Here is a 17,422-nt window from a genome sequence, read left to right on the forward strand (position 1 = left end):
TCCTAGGAATGGACTCCTGGAGCAAGGACTGCCTTGTGTCACTTTGCAAAGAAAGTTACCAGCCAGTGCCAGGGGCTGGACCAACACACTCTGGGATAAACCTTGTTCAAACCCCAGGCTGGACAAATCTGATCCCAGTTCTCAGTAACTTAACAGGAGGAGGCTTCAAATGAAGAAAATGTATCACTAACACAAGTTTTTAATTAGCTAAGGATGCCTTTGTTTCTATTTCTTCTAGAGTAGCTGTCTCTGATAAAAAGGCACAGAACCCCAGTCATGTTGATACATTTATCTCACGAAATTTTTTTAAAGGCCATCGAAGATTATCAAATAAACACATGACCTTGACATTGATTCAGTGATTTAGGAATGCAGTAGCTCTTTTCTTCCACTACATGGAAGGGCTCTCAAGAGAAATGAAAAATTGAACTGTATCTTCAACCCACTTGAGCTAAGGTACAAAAATAGTAAACCTTGTAAGAGAGGCTTTTGAACACAGGTTTTTAATACTTCAGGATCTGTCAAGGTCAAGTTTGAAGTCTTCATTTTGCTCAGAGGTTTGACTTACCATTCTACAACTTTTCTAAGTAGAAGCAGCAGTTCTGCAGACTTCCAAAGAAAAAGGATGCCTTGGGCCATTATGATCCCTTCCCTTCCCATTTCCACAGAGTTTAAAATACGTTGGTCTTGACAACTGAAGGCTTGGAGACTGAGGTCTGGCACTGGGCTCGGGTAGAGGCTGTGCCTGGCTTTCCTTCTCTAATACCAGCTCCATTGGCTGACTCTCCCTTCTGCATCAAGTACTTACACTGATCATGTGCAACCTGAAGCTATTAGGGGTGGCTTAAAGGTAAATTTTTCATCTTAGATTACACTTTAGCTAAAATATTTTGCCTTGTTGGGTTTGAGTTTTGTGCTTTTGAATGGTCAGATCTCTGTGCACACACTTTTAATTTATTGTTCTATGAAAATCACACCTGAGTTACATTCATTTGTATGTAAATGTAAAAAAAAATTACATGAAATAAGGAAAAGTGATTAAATACTGCCACTGTGTTTTTTTACTGGAAAATTTGTACTATCATTAATTGGGTTGAACTATGGCATCACCTGCTGTAAACATATTAATTGTGGTAAACAAGATACAATTTTTATCTGCTCTCATCACTTCTGACAAGAGGTGTGAGGAGCTGTGCAATTGACTTTGTTGAGGATGACTCAAAATCAAGGATTGTGATTCCACAGGGAATGAATGAGCTGGGGAGATGCAGCTTGGGCAGGTGTCACTCAGCAGCAGCTGCACCTCCTGGAGGCTGCAGCACAAGTTCTTTGGCACCTAATTCATAGCCCAGGAGCTACAGAATTCTATACTCTGTAAGAAATTTCATAAGAATGAAAAGTCTAGCAGAACTTTTGGTATTTCACAGGTTATGTGTTTATATGGTTTATGTTTCCCCATAGTAATAATGGATGACATAGCAGACTCTAAAGTGTCTTTCAAAACTGTTTTGATTTCAATTGCCTAAAAATTTTATTGGGTATGGAGATCAAGGGTTTTCAGTTCTTGGCCTTATGAACAGCTTTTACAGAAACAGAAACAAGTAAGTGAGAGTTATTCAGGTTTCTTTCTTCCCTCCTTCTAATTTTGAAATTAACCTCTAGTTCTATTTCTGTCAGCATTTTCTTTTCTCTCTTCCTCTTTATATGTAGTAGTAAAAATGGAATATTGGTTCAATTTAAGCAACTTAATGGTTCATTTTCTATTATTTGTACTTTTTATTATGAAGATAGTATCAAATTTTCTGAAATGATAAGATGCTTATATCCACATTGTTTTTCTTTCTGAAAAGCTGTTCTAAATTCAACTAGCAATGTCTTTTGTATTGTATTGCTTCCTATTTGGCTGCATTATGTGTAGAAGGGTCAAAATACATGCCTTTGATTTATGTGGCAATGTAAAGAACAGCTACAAATGCCATGAGGCAGAGACTTTGAGTCTGTCCAATTGCTGAGTGTTTCTCTGTGAAAAATGACTCCTTGTTCTTTGGATCACAGAGATTGTACAATTACAATTTTAATCAATCCAACACAAGATTCATTGGTTCTTACTGTGCAGAGCACATAGTCACAGTCCAATAAATCTGCTTCTGATGTGCAGATCCAGACTCCTGGAGCCTCTGGAGACTGTGTACAAATGACAGGGATGTCTGCCTTGCCTGTGGATTTGCATGGTGTCAGGTGCAAGGAAGGTGTGCTGATATTGTTCTGACTTCTAATGTGGCATTTTATGGCTTGCATTTGAATGATTAGAAATGAGGAGCTTGACCTGGTGGATGCAGGAGGTGCTGCTTATTCCTTTCTCTAATTTTTTTTCTTTCTCAAAGTGAGATCTTGATGCTCTTGGATTCTTTTGTAGTGGTTAACTCTGGGTGAATAAGATATTAATTTTCTAAGAACTGAGAAAGAATTGCAGTAACAATTAAACAGGTTATATATCAGGGAAATATTTTCCAGCTAGAGGGTGGTTGGGCACTGGGACAGACTCCCCAGGGCAGTGGGCACAGCTCCAAGCCTGGCTGAGCTCAAGAAGCATTTGGACAATGCCCCCAGGCATGAGGGAGGATTGTTGGGGTGTACTGTGCAGGGTGAGGAGTTGGGCTCGGTGATCTGATGTGCCTCCCCCAACTCATAATTCTGTGATTCTATGGTTCTAAAAAGCTGTCTGACAGGGTCCTTTTGGAGAAAGCACTGAACTGTCAAGTCCTGGGAAGTGAAGCAAGTGGTGGATGGGCTAAGATACATTTGTGTTGCCCTGAGAATCAGGCCTTTCAATATTGTTTTTCACAAATTCTAGCCACTTTCCCAGGAAAGTAACTACAAATGGGATGTGTTCATACATCCCATTAAAGATATTCCTTTTGAAGGATGTCTCTCACAGCCAGTGTGGTTGGGAAGGTGGTAACCTGACTATCCAGTCTCTGGTTGTTGTCAAAAACCTATAAATACTGAAAGAACAAATAAACTTTTCATTTTTTTTTTTCACCACACTTTGAGCTGAGTCTGTGTGAATAATTTTGTGTCTGACAGTGACACATCTGTGTGAAAGCAACAGGAGTGGGGAGAGTGAAGCTTGCCCAGCATTCCCTGTGATATACAGAAGTGTTTGTAATTTATGCATCACCAAAAAAAGAGCTCCCAAAGACAATGAACAGTTTTTCCTGAAAAGCAACTTTAGATCTAAGGGCCACAAAGTCAGCAAGGAGGGATATGTCCTGGGAAACCTCTCTGGTGAATTTAGACAAGCTTTAGACTTCTGAGACATTCCAAACTTGATCCATATTAGTTTGTTAACAACTGCTGCCTTGACTCTTGGAAGATTTTGTGTTTACTGAATGTGTTTAGCACCAGTCCTGATGGTGGGTTTGCACTACAGCATCCCTGGACTGAGAGACAACAAACATGCTCCAACATGCAGGAGACAGTAATCAGGAAGGCAATTCTGTGCTGCTGTACACAGATTTACTGCCTGGCACAGCACCTGAGGGTAGAGAGTGTCTGTGCTGGGCTGACTGGAGGCAGCAGGAGACACCTGCCTGAGCTGAATGTGAAGGAATGGCAAGAGAAGATAAACAGACAGCAACCTGCTGGTGAAGGAAAGGGCAGATAAGAGCAGAAAACTAAAGTGTATGAAGGGTGACAGATAACAGTGCTGAATAGGAAAGCCAAGGATGCTGTGGAAGGAAATAGCAGGATGTGAAGGAAGCAGGAACAGAAATGGTGCTGCAGAGGAGAGGGCTGGGCTGCAGGGCTGGTGGGAGCAGTGCAGGGCATGGACAGGAGCCATAGGAACGAGGAGGAGAATGGGACACAAAGAAATAGGTTGTGCCATTCCTAGTGTTTCCTTAGCTATGGGATTTTAAACCAAACTTCTTCTGATGCAACCTGGGTCCTTTTGGATCCAATATCTTCTGACTGTCCTTTTGGTATTTAATTCATTCCTGATTGAGGAAATAAGAAATAACTTAGAAGTTACTGCAGAAAATGTAGACTAAAAAAGGTATCTAGAAAACCCAGAAAGTATCAAACATTTATCTGTCTTTTAAAATGTTTGTTTACTTAAAATAAACTAGCAATCAAGAAGCCATAATTTATGACTGATGACATGTGCAGTTTTGTTAACATCTTTTTTGATAACTTTAGAGATGCTACAGTAAAAGTGAATGAAAAATAAGTAATTTTGAAGATTTTTTTGGTAGGTATTGTCTGTTCATTTATAGGTCTTCCTCAGGGTAATACTGCAAATGCTATTTGTGAAGGCTTTGCTTTGTAACAACAGATGACATGATAAGGAATAAAAAAAATTGAGGTTTTGTTTAAGTAAGTGTTTCTGTATACACAGGGATCCTGTACACACAGTTTGGGATTAAGGATCTGTTTTGTCTGTATGGCAATCTACAGGATTTCAGTTTGGGAAATGATGTACTTATATCCAAACATTGCCTTCCACAGTTTGTGCAGAGATTTATGACTTCTGCTTAGGAGCAGCAGCTTTCCCTGGTGCTGGTCTATTGGTGCAATGTTTCCAAAATACTTTTTGTTGTTCATAGTAAATACAAAATATTTTCACAGCTCTGCTCTTGCCATGTTTGCGTTCATGAATTTTTCTTCAAATCTGGGAGTGATGGTAGACAGTACATATTGGTTGTGGTGCTTGAGAGAACATAAAGAAGTATTTAGACCCCGAGGGAACAGACCCAATATTAATCTGAAGTCACATTTCACTTTGCAGTTTGCTTTCCAGCCTACATTCATTTCTCCTGTGTGCTGCTGATATTCTGCCTGCTGGCGTAGACTGCTGGACATAGTCCAGGGAAACAAAGCCTTTCCAAAGAAGGAAAGGTTTTAGCATCAGGATGATTTATTTTGAGGAAACTTTCATATGCTCTATCAAAAAGGAGGTAGGATTAGTTACTAAATAAATTGTTTATGACTCTGCTGCATAATAAATGTCTTTCTCCTCTTACTCGTCCTACTTACGCCTCAGTGTAACCTGGTCATGTTATCACTGAGCAGCATTTTCCTAAGATCCAAATCTTGTCAAGCAGCCAGGCTCAAGCAGGAGAGAAGCAAAGCTTTGCCAGAAGGAGAGGGGAAGGAGACACTGAGAGCCAGGGATTCCAGTCTCAGAACTGAGTTATATCTCTGAGTGAGGCAACTCAGTTTCACTGGGACGTGGAGATAACAGAACCTGACTGTGATATTGAAAGGATTAGGTTGTTTTGGACATAGGAAGTACCACCAGAGATGAGAAGTCAGGTTTTAGATTATACTCCAGGAGCCCAGATCAGGAGGGTTTCCAGTGCTCTTAAGCATTTCTGGAGTGCAATTCTTCCCTGGAGCACAGTACCTATCCAGTTGTTTTCTTCAGGACAAACGTTACCAGTAACGTAATCTGCCTATCTTTTTTAGAAGCTTTAGAACACAAATAGCCTTTTCAGGCCTGAAAAACAATTTCATGATTTATTTCATATTCCAAATGCAGAATGGCATGGGAGACTAGCATTGTTTTCTGACAGATTGTCAAGCCTGAGGCTAGTGTGCATGTCTGGCTGTACTGAATTCAAAATTGGTATTTTTTAGAGGAGGATGGCTGACTGAATTCCTGCTAGATTGGTTTCTTTGTAGAAATGTTCTCCTGTGTTGTGATTCAGATTGTCTTTTGCTTCATAACAGGTGGTGACAAGTCCTTGGGGTGCCCTTAAGTTAGAATTCCAGGAAAGTCATGTAGATAACATGGCATGCAAAAATTCACTGAAGCATGTTCAAAACATTTCACTACAGTCATGTTTCTACGTGTGCTGCCCTCAAATTTGAAGCACCCATTTCTCCTTGTAAGTTATCAAGAAGGACAAGGCAGAGTAACCTGCTGTGAGCAAATTTAGTGCAAAAGTTTCATTCCTGGGAAGTGTGAGGCCATGCAGATGATTTGAGCAGAGAGTGCTTTAGGATTGTGGGGGCTCTGAAAAAGGAGCCCTTGCTGTTAGATGCACCCAGCTCCCAAATGCTGGGAGAACATTGTAACTAACTGTTAAAGAGAATTCCATTATGCCAAAGTTGGTGCAGAGTTCTGTCAATAAGGACAGAAAAATGTTTTTTACCAAATACATGTGTTTTGCTGTTACATCATGTTCTGGTGTCTTCATTTAACTTTGGGTTATGTGATTGAAGTAACTTAATTTCTCTCCTCATTATGATGGCATAGTTTTTTGCTTTTCCAGTCTTATTTTTAGAGAGGTAGGGATACCACTCATGACAATTCTTTCACTTTACCTTTTCTCCTAATGCTGTTAATAATACTCCAAATGATGCACTGGACTGTTGTTCAATAGGCAGGGGCAAGGGAGAGTGCTAAAAATGAGAAAGGCACTAATTTAGCTGGGTTGTCACACCACTTTTCATAAGGGTGCAGATGGTACCAGTGAAAATAATTTCCTCTGCAGACTTTAGCATCTGAAGGCACACAGGTGTATCTTGGCACCAGTCCATAAGTCTTTAGGTGCTTTGGCCATGCCTGATTTACAGTGCCAGTCCAGCAAATAACAGAGAGGAGCTGAAGCAGTGTGGGTGAATTTACTGTATTGAACACAGTCATCTGTGATGGCTTCTGCTGACTGAAAAGGCTTTAAGAGGTAGACCAGGCTAAAACAAAACTTCAGGAGACAAAATACCACATGAAACATTTGGAACATTAATCCACGCTCCTTGATGTCAGTTATTAGCTGAGTCAATAATTTTTTGGGCCTTTTTTCCCCCCATCCTTCTCTTATGTAATTGTCCCTATCTGCTCAATAGCTGACATAATACCTTTATTTCTCTTATTTTGTTTGCATTAAAAATCCAGTGCCTGGGACATGACAACACGTGCTTTTGACCTTGCAGTGCTGCCCTTATCAGCAGAGTGTTTCATAACCTCTCCCACTGAAGAAGATAAGGTTGACTAAACTGGATCTGTCTCGAGCCATCGGGCATTCATCCACAATGCTAAAGCCAATTTCAATGAGGTCACTTTTTCACACAACGAAACTATAATAGTTTTTGTCTCCTACTGTCTGATTTATTCTGCTGGCAAGGACTGCTGCTTTCCCTGAAACTGAGGAGGCAGCTTTTATTTTTAATTTTTTTTTTACTCTAGATAGGAAAGCAATATTTATTTTTAAGAGCATGAGTTTTTATATATAATACTTTACTATGTCTCAGTTGTGAAATTACTTCACGATTTTCCTTTTGATCTGCCTGCATTCTACGCTCCTGCAGGATTTGCATTGTGAACTGTGCCCTGTTGCTATACATACAATGCAAAGTATTTAAATACTTTCCTACTTTATGGAGATAATTATAAGCTCTATTTCTTGAACAATGAAAGCAAGACAAATGCGTAAGTCTTCCCATTTCAATTGTAATAAAGCAGACGTAAAATGAGTTCCAAGGGATTAAACATTCCTGGATGTACTTTGAATTGTCCCATTAAACACCTTGTCCCAGAGAGCATTGTAATTACCACATCTATTTGATAGCTTCTCATTAATTACATTGCCACTAATTCTTGGTATCCTATGCATTCTCTTCTCTTCTTGAAGTTCTCAGAATGAACTAAAAGGAAAGCAGATAAGCATGTGTGTGCCCTAGAGGAGTTATTTGGGTCATTTTCACACTGAGGTTAAAAAGGGAGTGTAGCCCCTCCCTGGTGTGGATGGGTTTGCCCAGGGCACAGTGGGGTAGGGGAATTGCATGTCTGAGAAGTGTTTCTGCAGTCTCAGACACTGACCTGGCACTATGACTGTGCTGCATAAATCAGCCATGGATACTCAGCAATGGGCTGGGGGATGAGGAATTGAGGCAGTGACTAGGCTCATGTGGGTGCTGCTCAAATACCTGCACACAGACTGATGGAGGCACCTAGAGGTGTAATTAATGTCCTGGAAGGTACAATTGCAAATACACAGCTGAGCAAGAATGATCCATTATTGCACGTCAGATTAAAAAAATTCTAGTTTTTCCTTATCAAATCAAACTGTACTTCTTAGAATGTTAAAATATGGATACCTACTCAGTCTCTTTTCAGGATAACCTCTCGCATCTTTTGTGTGCAAAGTCACGCACATAAACTCACCCCAAGCAATCATCCATCCCATGTCAAGAGAACTACATTTCACAAGCCTGTGAACCTTGGGTCAAGTATGTCCACAGGGTTAATTTAAAATTAAAATGTAGCTCCAGTTTACTCATTGAATTGATGTAATGAAATAAAGTTGGGAAAAGAGAGAATGTTATTTTTCCTTTGACCAACAGATACCAATAGAACAGACAGGATTTCTGACTCGACATCAATGGTACACAAGGATGCTATCAAATTTATTTCTTTCACATGATTTCTATACTTTTCTAATTAAGATAGGTTTTAACATATTCCAATTGAATTAATTTAGCTTTTGTCCCACAATAATCTTCTCACTTCCATGAACCCATTCTTGGTTGATAAAGTAGGGAGAAGTATTCATGTGATGTTGTAAAATGATTAATTTCTTGCTTATGGTCAAACCCTTCTGCAGATACCATCTCAATCTAGAAAAGGAATGATGCCATTAGTTCTGATGTCATGGTAGCTTCCTTGGCTGACTTTGAGTGCAAATCATCATGACCTGTGGATTCATCACTCCTCCTGAGCCTTCTCCTAGTGGAGGAGTCTCAAATGCAGCCAGCAGGAAGCCAGCCCTTCACCTGTCATTCAGGAGGAATGGCTTTCCAAAGCTGCCACAAAGAAAGGGATAACACATCTTCCTAAACCACAGAATGATGTGGAAAGTGTTGAAATGCCTCACTGAAAAGAATAGCAAGGAATACTGCAACCTTCAAAACCTTGGTGGTGAGGCTTGCAGTGATAATTTTGAAATGGCACAGATCTTCATTAGCTTTCAGTGGAGGAATGCCTTTTTAGGGTATTTTGTTTCTGCTGTCATGTCTGGATTTCCACAGTTGTGTTGGTATGTGGTGCTGTAGTAGCATCAGTCTTTAGGGCACAAATGTTCCTAGATTAATAATGGCACTGGTTTAGAGTCACAGTAGATTTTTTCTTGTGTTGCAGAAATGCATCTGTGTCTTTCATCACTGTGTTATAACTTTCTCTGGGGTAGTGTTTCTAGCATTGCAATTTTAAACTACAGCTCTTTCTTACTAAGAGATACCTCCAAGCAGGGGTTCCCATTATTTTAAGCACTGTGTTATGCCTCCAGAGGAGAATTCCTGAACCAAACCATAAACTTACCCTTTTTCTTTCCTTCTTTTATTTTTTCCAAAAGAAGAGCTTTTCCCTGAGTTACTCTGACAGTACACTTACATAATCCAAATAGCAGCACAAGATTCCCAGCTCTCTCTTTAGAGACATGCTTATATCAAAGAACACTCACAACTGGGAGGACCAGCAGCAATATATGACAAATGTGTATAAAAATTAATGCATCTCTCTGCTTTTCCTCCTCTCAGACATTGAATATCCATGTGAATTTCTCCCTCTTGCCTTTCTGAGGGGCATCACTGCCATATATTCTTACTGTATTAATTACCTCTGTCCACTTGATAACTGCATCACAGGGGGAGATCATGTAAATAAGTAGCCAGTCAGGATAGAGCAGAGTTGGTACATAAAGCAGATAAATGAGTAGTGAATGTGTTTTCAGTCACAGCAAGCAGTAGTTTTGGACTAGCACATTTTGCCATTTTTCCTTGTAGTGTTTGGGGTTCCAGCACTTGGGCAGGCCTGACAAATATGACAAAGCAAGATTTGTGAATGGGATAACAAGTAATTACACTGCATAAATTCAGCAGCAATAATGCACTCTTTGTTTCCATGTCTGCGATCTAGATATAACTAGGAACACAACCACCATGACAGATGTAAAAACAGAACAAACACTGGTAACTGCAGAGTACAAATCTGGCATTGGTATTGAGATTTACTGAGCTTGTTTTTTTTAATTTTAGTGAACAAAGGGCTGTTAATTCAAATAGAGTCTGTTTCTGAATTTTAGCAAAACTCTCTGTAGACTAGATTTTTCAGGGCATGTGAACATGATGAATTTCCAGGCTTAATGACTTCTGAGCCCCAGAAAACCCTAATGTTCTGCATTTATCAGGGTGAACTGAATGCTGCCCTGCTTTTATTCCTATTTAACTGCTATTGTCAGATATGCTGAACAGAGCTGGGCATTAAAATAAGGTTTGATTAAAAAAATCATACAATTTAAAAAATAATAATCAGATATAATTTCTATAGTTTTCTGGGCTCAGTCTGTTCAGTTCTTTTAGAGGAGATCTATCAGAACAGCTCAGATCGACCTGCACATTAACAAATCTCTTTCTGAATAAGCCAGGCTATGCTTAGAGAAGGTTCTTTCAGCCCTGCCTGCAGGTTGTGGTGCTGCAGCCACCTTTGTGGATTTGTTTATAAATCAGTCATGCTGAATCAGCCACTCCTGGCATCCTGAGCACTGATTCTACAATGCAGAGCTCTGCTAGAACAGGCTGTACCACAGGTGCTTTTTGCAATAAAATACATATATATCATATATATACCCCCAGAGGTTAGTTCTGGTCTTCAGTTTGAGGGTATAGGTTGTAGGAAATACATAGATTTTTCTATTTCCCTTACACTTCATCAATTTCCCTTGATTTTTTTGGTCTAATTTTCTATGAGATTACACTTTAAAGCTGTATTGATATTGAATATTTAAAAAGATGAGTTTATCCACTCTGGCCTGTAAATTTGGGTTGGTTTCTCTGTGCTGTGTACCAGCAGCACCTATTAGTTCCAGGATATTCATGCCTTTGCTGGTTACAGTAGGAGCAGGATGACCAGCCTCTTCCCCACTGCACTTTATATCAGATCAAATGCTGCCTGCAGCAGCAATTTGATAATGGTCTTCATGAAACTACTACAGACTCATTACTCTGGGCAAATTGCTTTGTATGGTGTAATGCACTGGGCTGGAGTCTAAGGAGACATGAACCCCAAACAGTGCTTAATACAGACCATAAAATATTTAGAGCCTGATACATTAGTTTTAAAATGCTTACAAAGGTTACATTTTATCCAAAAAGAGAGAGAAAAAAATGCTGTTCCCATTAAGTCAGTGATTTAATAGAGTTTTCAGTACAATGCATTTACTCCATGATAATCAATTACCTCCAGCAAATTAAAATATAAATTAGGTTGTCTGGGAGAAAAGGAAGCTCTAAATCAGTTCATTCTCGCTGCACATAAATACAAATTTTATAGTTATGGTTTCCTAATGTCAAAACCAACACATCATGAGAGAAAGATATTTTTAGCTGCTGTGATTCTTAATGCATCAACTGTATTGATTGCATTTTTGTCAAAGTAGGGATTACCAAAATATATTTATAACCTTTAAAATGTTCCTGCATTTCTTCATTATATACATCAGGTATGCAGGAATGGTTTGAGAAGCAAACATTGCATTTCTACTCAGCAAAATACTCAGAAAAGCTCAGCAAACTTTTTTTTTGGCTTTTTGGCTTTTTTTGGCCTTTTCTTAGTAGCCAAATGTACTGAATTGGAAATTTCATTTCTATTCAGAACTAGAGATGGTAACTATATTCGAATTAAATACTGCAACTGATAAGAAAGCTATTAATACCATTGTACATTGTCCTAATTAATACTGCATCATTCTGAGTAATATCAAAATACATGGGGGAGAAAAAGGGTGATTTATTCTGGAAGCTGTATGGGCACTGCTGGATCCAGCAATATCACAGCTGTATTTTTGTATAGCTTCTCTGCCAGTGACAGTAACACCTTGAAAATACTTTGAGGGAGCATAATTACGTGTCAGAATTGTGGTTGCTGTGTTATCCCCATTCTCTCGCTGGTTTGTCTGTGGGGTCAGAAGCAAACCTGTCTAGATGGAGGGGTGGTATTTGGGGTAACATGGCCTTGCACTGCCTCTCAGCTCCAGGTGAGATTATGATCCTTATGTAATTTTCTGTGCTTGTAGCTTTTTAGCCATCTTTCATGGCTTTTATCTGCAAAATGCTAGAAATCCATGTGAGGTAGGATACAGGGCTAAGAACAGAGAGGTCATTAAACCCTGATGATTGTCTAAGAAAATTAAAAATAGCTGCTGTGTGGGAAAACCAGCTTGTGGAGGAAAGACCACCTGATGCCCTCTGGGGGGAAGTGCAAGGTTCAGGTGCAGCTACTGCAGTCAGTTCTCCTTCCTCAGCAGAGGACATTGGAAACTCCAGGGGTTTAACACCTGACCACGTTCCTGGAAGGGTTAACTAAAGTCCTCAGACTGCTGATGGTTGGAGCTGCTGAAGGAATGTGCTCAAGCTCAGCAATACCCTGGGGACAGCCTGGTGCTTGCAGTGAAAGCCTTGGGCTGTGCATCTCCTGTTGTGGGGGTGCCAGAATCCTGCAGGGTGCTGCAGAATGCCCAGATCCCCATTCTGGGGCTTTGGGAGCCCTGCCTTGGCTCCAGGGACAGACAGGTCGTTCCTGTGTCACAGAAAGCAGGACAGCAAATGTTCTCACCTGTCCTTACTTTGCTGTCCATGCCAGCCTCATATTCTGGGCTCTGTGAGCAATTTTACATCCACAGCACAATTTAATTGTTTTTGCAATTGATTTTGTAGGATGGTTCTCCTCCCATCTTGTGCTTGGCTACAATAGGAAGAAGATATGTTTTAAAATACCCTTTTGAAATATATGGCCATTTTCAAAAAGGACTTTTTTATTTTTTTTTACTATGCTGTGTGGCTTAAATATAATAAATTATGCCTAGGAGTGGAAAAAAATCAATTTTGCAGATTTGTTAATGTAACAAAGATCCCTTGTATTCTACAGGAAGAATTGATTCTTGAAATCAGACTTAGATATTTTAAGCTTGCACTCCTGAGGCTTGTAAACTCTTGTGTTATTTAATTTTTATGTATGAATGTTTTGTTGGGAGTTTCTTAGATCATAAATAAAATCAAAATCATGCGACAGGAGGCAAAGGTTTTTCTTATGAAAAATTCTTTCTTTCTGACATGCAATAAAGCACAACTGAGTGAGTTTTGAAAAGAAATCCAAACATAAAAGCCCCACCATGAACCAGAGCTGCTTTGTGAGTAATTCTGTGATAGCTTGATTCCGTATCAGATGAACTAGAGATTGTGTCAGTGTAGTTCAAAATGAATTGTGAGTTTAGTTTTATGAGTTGTAGTCCTATGGTCTCCATTCTAGTTTTTCTGTGGTATTTACCATTTGATACAGAACACATTTTTAGATATTTATTTTACTTGACATTAAAATGTTATTTTTAGACTTGAATTAAAGGTCTCAACAACATTACATCAGGGCCATATTTTTAATATGGTAATAATTAACATTGACATCAATATAGACACTGAATTATTGTGAATATTTATTTAGAGTTTACACAGTTAAGACAATCTTCCAAAAGCTTTCCACTAGAAAGTTAAAAAAAAAATAAAATTGTTTCCCAGTACAAAATTTTTTTTTTTTTTCCCTAGTAAATTCTTGGAACTTGTAAACAAAGCTTCTCAGAGGAAGCTGGGCTAAGTTGGTCCCCAAATCCAGAGAAGTTCCTCCTGAGCATTCCTGAAGCAGTGAATGAAGGAGATACACTTCTGGACTTCAGTCCTGGATTTGGTTCATTTCCTCTGTGTGGGTTTTAGCAGATCAGGATCTGAGAGATGAGACTTGGGAATGAAGGCAAGAGTAACGAATATATACAAGGCATTGAGAGACACATTTCCATATTATAGGCAGACTTATTTGATCTTCTTTATGTAAAACCATCTTATTTATGTACATTAAATGCAGTATTTAAATACAACCTGGAGGCTCATGGTGCCTGCCAGTCCCCACAGGAGGGAACACCCATACCATCGGTGGGAATTTGGGAGGGACAAATGTTGGTGTGAGACCAAGTTTGTGCTCTGTCTGTGCCTAAATATATTGTGCAAGAGCTGCTTGGCTGTGACCTTTGACAGTTCTGCAGAAATGTGAGGGTGCTGTGCCCCCAGGCTGGGAAAGGGCCCAGGGAAGCTGCAGCTGCAGCCAATTCCCCAACCACCACATTGGGATTGGCAGCACCTGTGGGAGCAGAGGGTTTAAAGGGAAGGGGCTGTGCTAGGAGGCGTTCAGGAGAAACTGTAAGTAATTTTAGAGTTGGTTTTTGGTGTCTTGCTGAAGTAGAGCTCTGCTCTGAGTGATGTGTTTGGGGTGGGGTGGTGTTCCTCTGTCCTAAAGAGGAGCTGGGGCCATGGATTTGCTGCTCCTGGCAGGGCACTCAGTGGGTTCCTTCTGGTGTCACTTCATGGCACAGCTCCTGAATCTCCCCAAATGGAGTGTGAACCATCAGAGGAGTGCAGCTTTCACCACTGGCCTGGTGCTGGGTACCCATGTGAGAAAGTAAGTGATGATTTCTGCTCTAAAAAACTCTGCTGTCCTCTTGAGACAGAAACTGAAAGGTTAACCTCACATAGGCAGAAGTATTTCTGTTGTAAAAGATGTTTTTATGTCTTGTGTGCTGGTGAGCCACGAGGTGAGCAGTGCTGTGGGAAAGCAGCATGGGCAGAGAAAGGCAAAAAGCGTTCCCAGTTCCCTTTTTGCTGAAAAAAAACTATGGAGAGAGGAGCATTTGTCACAGGGGCAGGGCATGGATGTCTTGAGGAGAGATGCTCTGGGAGGCAATCTCCTGTTTGCAACTTCAAAACTTCATCTGCCCCTGTTTTCCTGGGATTGGTTTGGCACCAGCAGTAACAGAAGGAGCACACCCAGTGAGGTTGGGCCCTCTGGGTGCTGAAATGTGAGTGTTAAGCATTGTGTGGGGCTGCAAGAGGGGTGGCAGCAGAAAACTGAGCTGTGGATGATGAATTTGTGTTATTTACCGAACACTGCACGGTGGCACTGGTCAGGGTTGCCTCGTGTCATGGTTGCAATTATGTGGGCTCATGTTGGATGAAGGTAGGTGGTGGTGATAACCAGTAAATGTTAACACATGATTAGGTTAGTGCAAGTGAGCAGTGGTGTTTCTTATGACTACACTTAGCTTGGGCTTGCATCTCTAAATGCCAAATTCCTTAGATACCTTTTGTATAAGCTGAATAATAGTGCTTATGGCCAACAAATTCCTGTCCCTGCCTGTAAGTTTGGGTTGTGTTGAATGCATCTGCTAATGGTGTGTATTTGGCCTTGCTGCCTCAGGTTTCAGATGTAACTGATTGTTCCTCTCTCCTTCTAATATAATTTGGGGCTACACTTCCCCTTCTGGCTGGAGGACCAGCTGGACTCAATTCCCCAATCACCAATTAACAGCAAGACCTTAAATGTGTGTAGTTAGATTTTTTCTTTTTCTTTTTTTCTTTTTTCTTTCTCCTCCTTTTGAGGATGCTGAGTGAGTGTTTTGGGGTGGGGAAGGGAGAAATCTGGGTAATATGAATAGAGATGAATGATGGTAGATGAGACTCATCCTTCAATTCTGTGTTACTGTGGTAACATCCTGCAAGTATTTTATATTCTGATTCCAAAAGATACTTTATGAATAAGGAAAAAATCTATTAGATGCTGATCTTCCATGGCTATGTCCTTAACTAGAGAGAAATGAATGTTTAGTGATTGATTTTTCCAGAGTAGTTCAGTGCTGTAAAACGTGTTCTTTCCTGTGCCCACAAAAAGAGCTGTACCAGTGGAAAATGTTTATCCTCAAGGGGCTGCAGCCTGGAGATTTGTCTGCTAATATCTCCTAGAGGGATTATTTTGAAGCAGTAACCCTCAGCTTCACGTGGCAGAAAAGGGTGTGCATGGTTTGACTGAGTAGGTGAATAAACAAACGTGTCCTCACTGCAGAGTTGACTGGAATGCTTTCCCTGGCTTGGCTCTTAACTCTATAGAGATCTTTTTCCTTTAATAGGGATATTTTTAGTTCTTTGCTGACTAAAGCAGGAGTTAACTGAGCTTTTCAGCTGTGAACATGAGAACTCTGCGGAGGCTTTTTCCCAAGTGTACTTTTCTCATTTGAGCAAGTGTCCAGGGGAATTACTTTTACTGAAGGAAATGTTAACAACAAAAGGTACACAGTTGTGAAGCCCCAGGCCTTTAAGATGTGCACTTGTGATTCTTTGAAAGTGAGCCATATGCTGAGAACATGTGAATCTGTGAGCACCTCATATGGATTTTTGCTATTGGACACTTGCTATGCATCATTTGGAAATGCATGCATGTATTTTTAACAGGTTTCTTTTCTGTGGTGTGGGCTTGTTTGTTTTTTAAGAGCTTGTTCATGTCTTATTTTTCTCCTTCAAAAGTTTATTCTGTGTGACGTGCAGGAATCAATTGCAAGTATATGGAGCAAATTGTTTGTGTAGGTGTTTGGAGTGCTGAAAAAGAATTTCTCAGCATGGAATCGGTTTGTTGCCTGTACAATGATATACTGACTTTTCAGCTGCACTGGTTTTTTGCTTGACATCTTTCAAACACTTGTTTCATTTGCATCAGTGAGCATATCTATCTATGGGACAGGGAAACTAATTGACTTCATTAGAAATACTAAACTCAGTGGTGCCCTTTCAAATTGTTTTAGTTATTTCATTGCCTATTTTTACTCCAATCACTTAATACTTCTGTGATTTTATCTTTTTTTAAGTTTTTTTTTAAAAAAAATTGAAGCATGGACTATATTTAGGGACTCCTAGTTGTGTGCTCCATCTGACAGGAGATGTAACATTGCAGCTGACAGCTATGGTAACTCAAAATTATCCAGTGGGAAGGATCCAGAGGCATTGTGTGTAGCCTGCAGTTGGGAATGGGGTGATTTGTGGGAGTTCTTTAAGAGGAGGAAAGCTGATAGCTGTCTGACAACACCACTGCCCTGGACAGAAGTAAAAATGTTTTTAGAATATCAAAAGTATGTTTTCTGCAGATGAAACCCTGACAAGGTTTTCTTGCAACAAAGCCAGTAGTTTGTTGTGGGCTGTGATTTCTGTGGGCCTTTGGAGCTGCTCAGGTGGTTTGGTGAGGGGAATCACAAACATCTTGCTCTGTCATCTGGCACCTGAAGATAATCTCCATAATTAGAGCTGAAATGAGCTGAAAACAGGCATTCTCATGCCCCTCATTTACAAGCATGTGGCACTTCTCTGCCATAGTCTGAGCAGAGCTGAAACTTCTGTACATTTTGTGTGATCTTGCTGTTACTGCAGGGCCAGCTTCTCTATTGTTTTTCCAGTTAAATTTCATACCTGCCTGGACCCTTGTTCTGCTAATACAGAGGTAGAAACAAAATCAGTCTTCATGGGATGAGAAGCAGGAAAATGGGAAAATGTGTCACACAAT

Source organism: Parus major, chromosome 11 (assembly GCF_001522545.3).
Source record: "Parus major isolate Abel chromosome 11, Parus_major1.1, whole genome shotgun sequence".
Classification (NCBI taxonomy): domain Eukaryota; kingdom Metazoa; phylum Chordata; class Aves; order Passeriformes; family Paridae; genus Parus; species Parus major.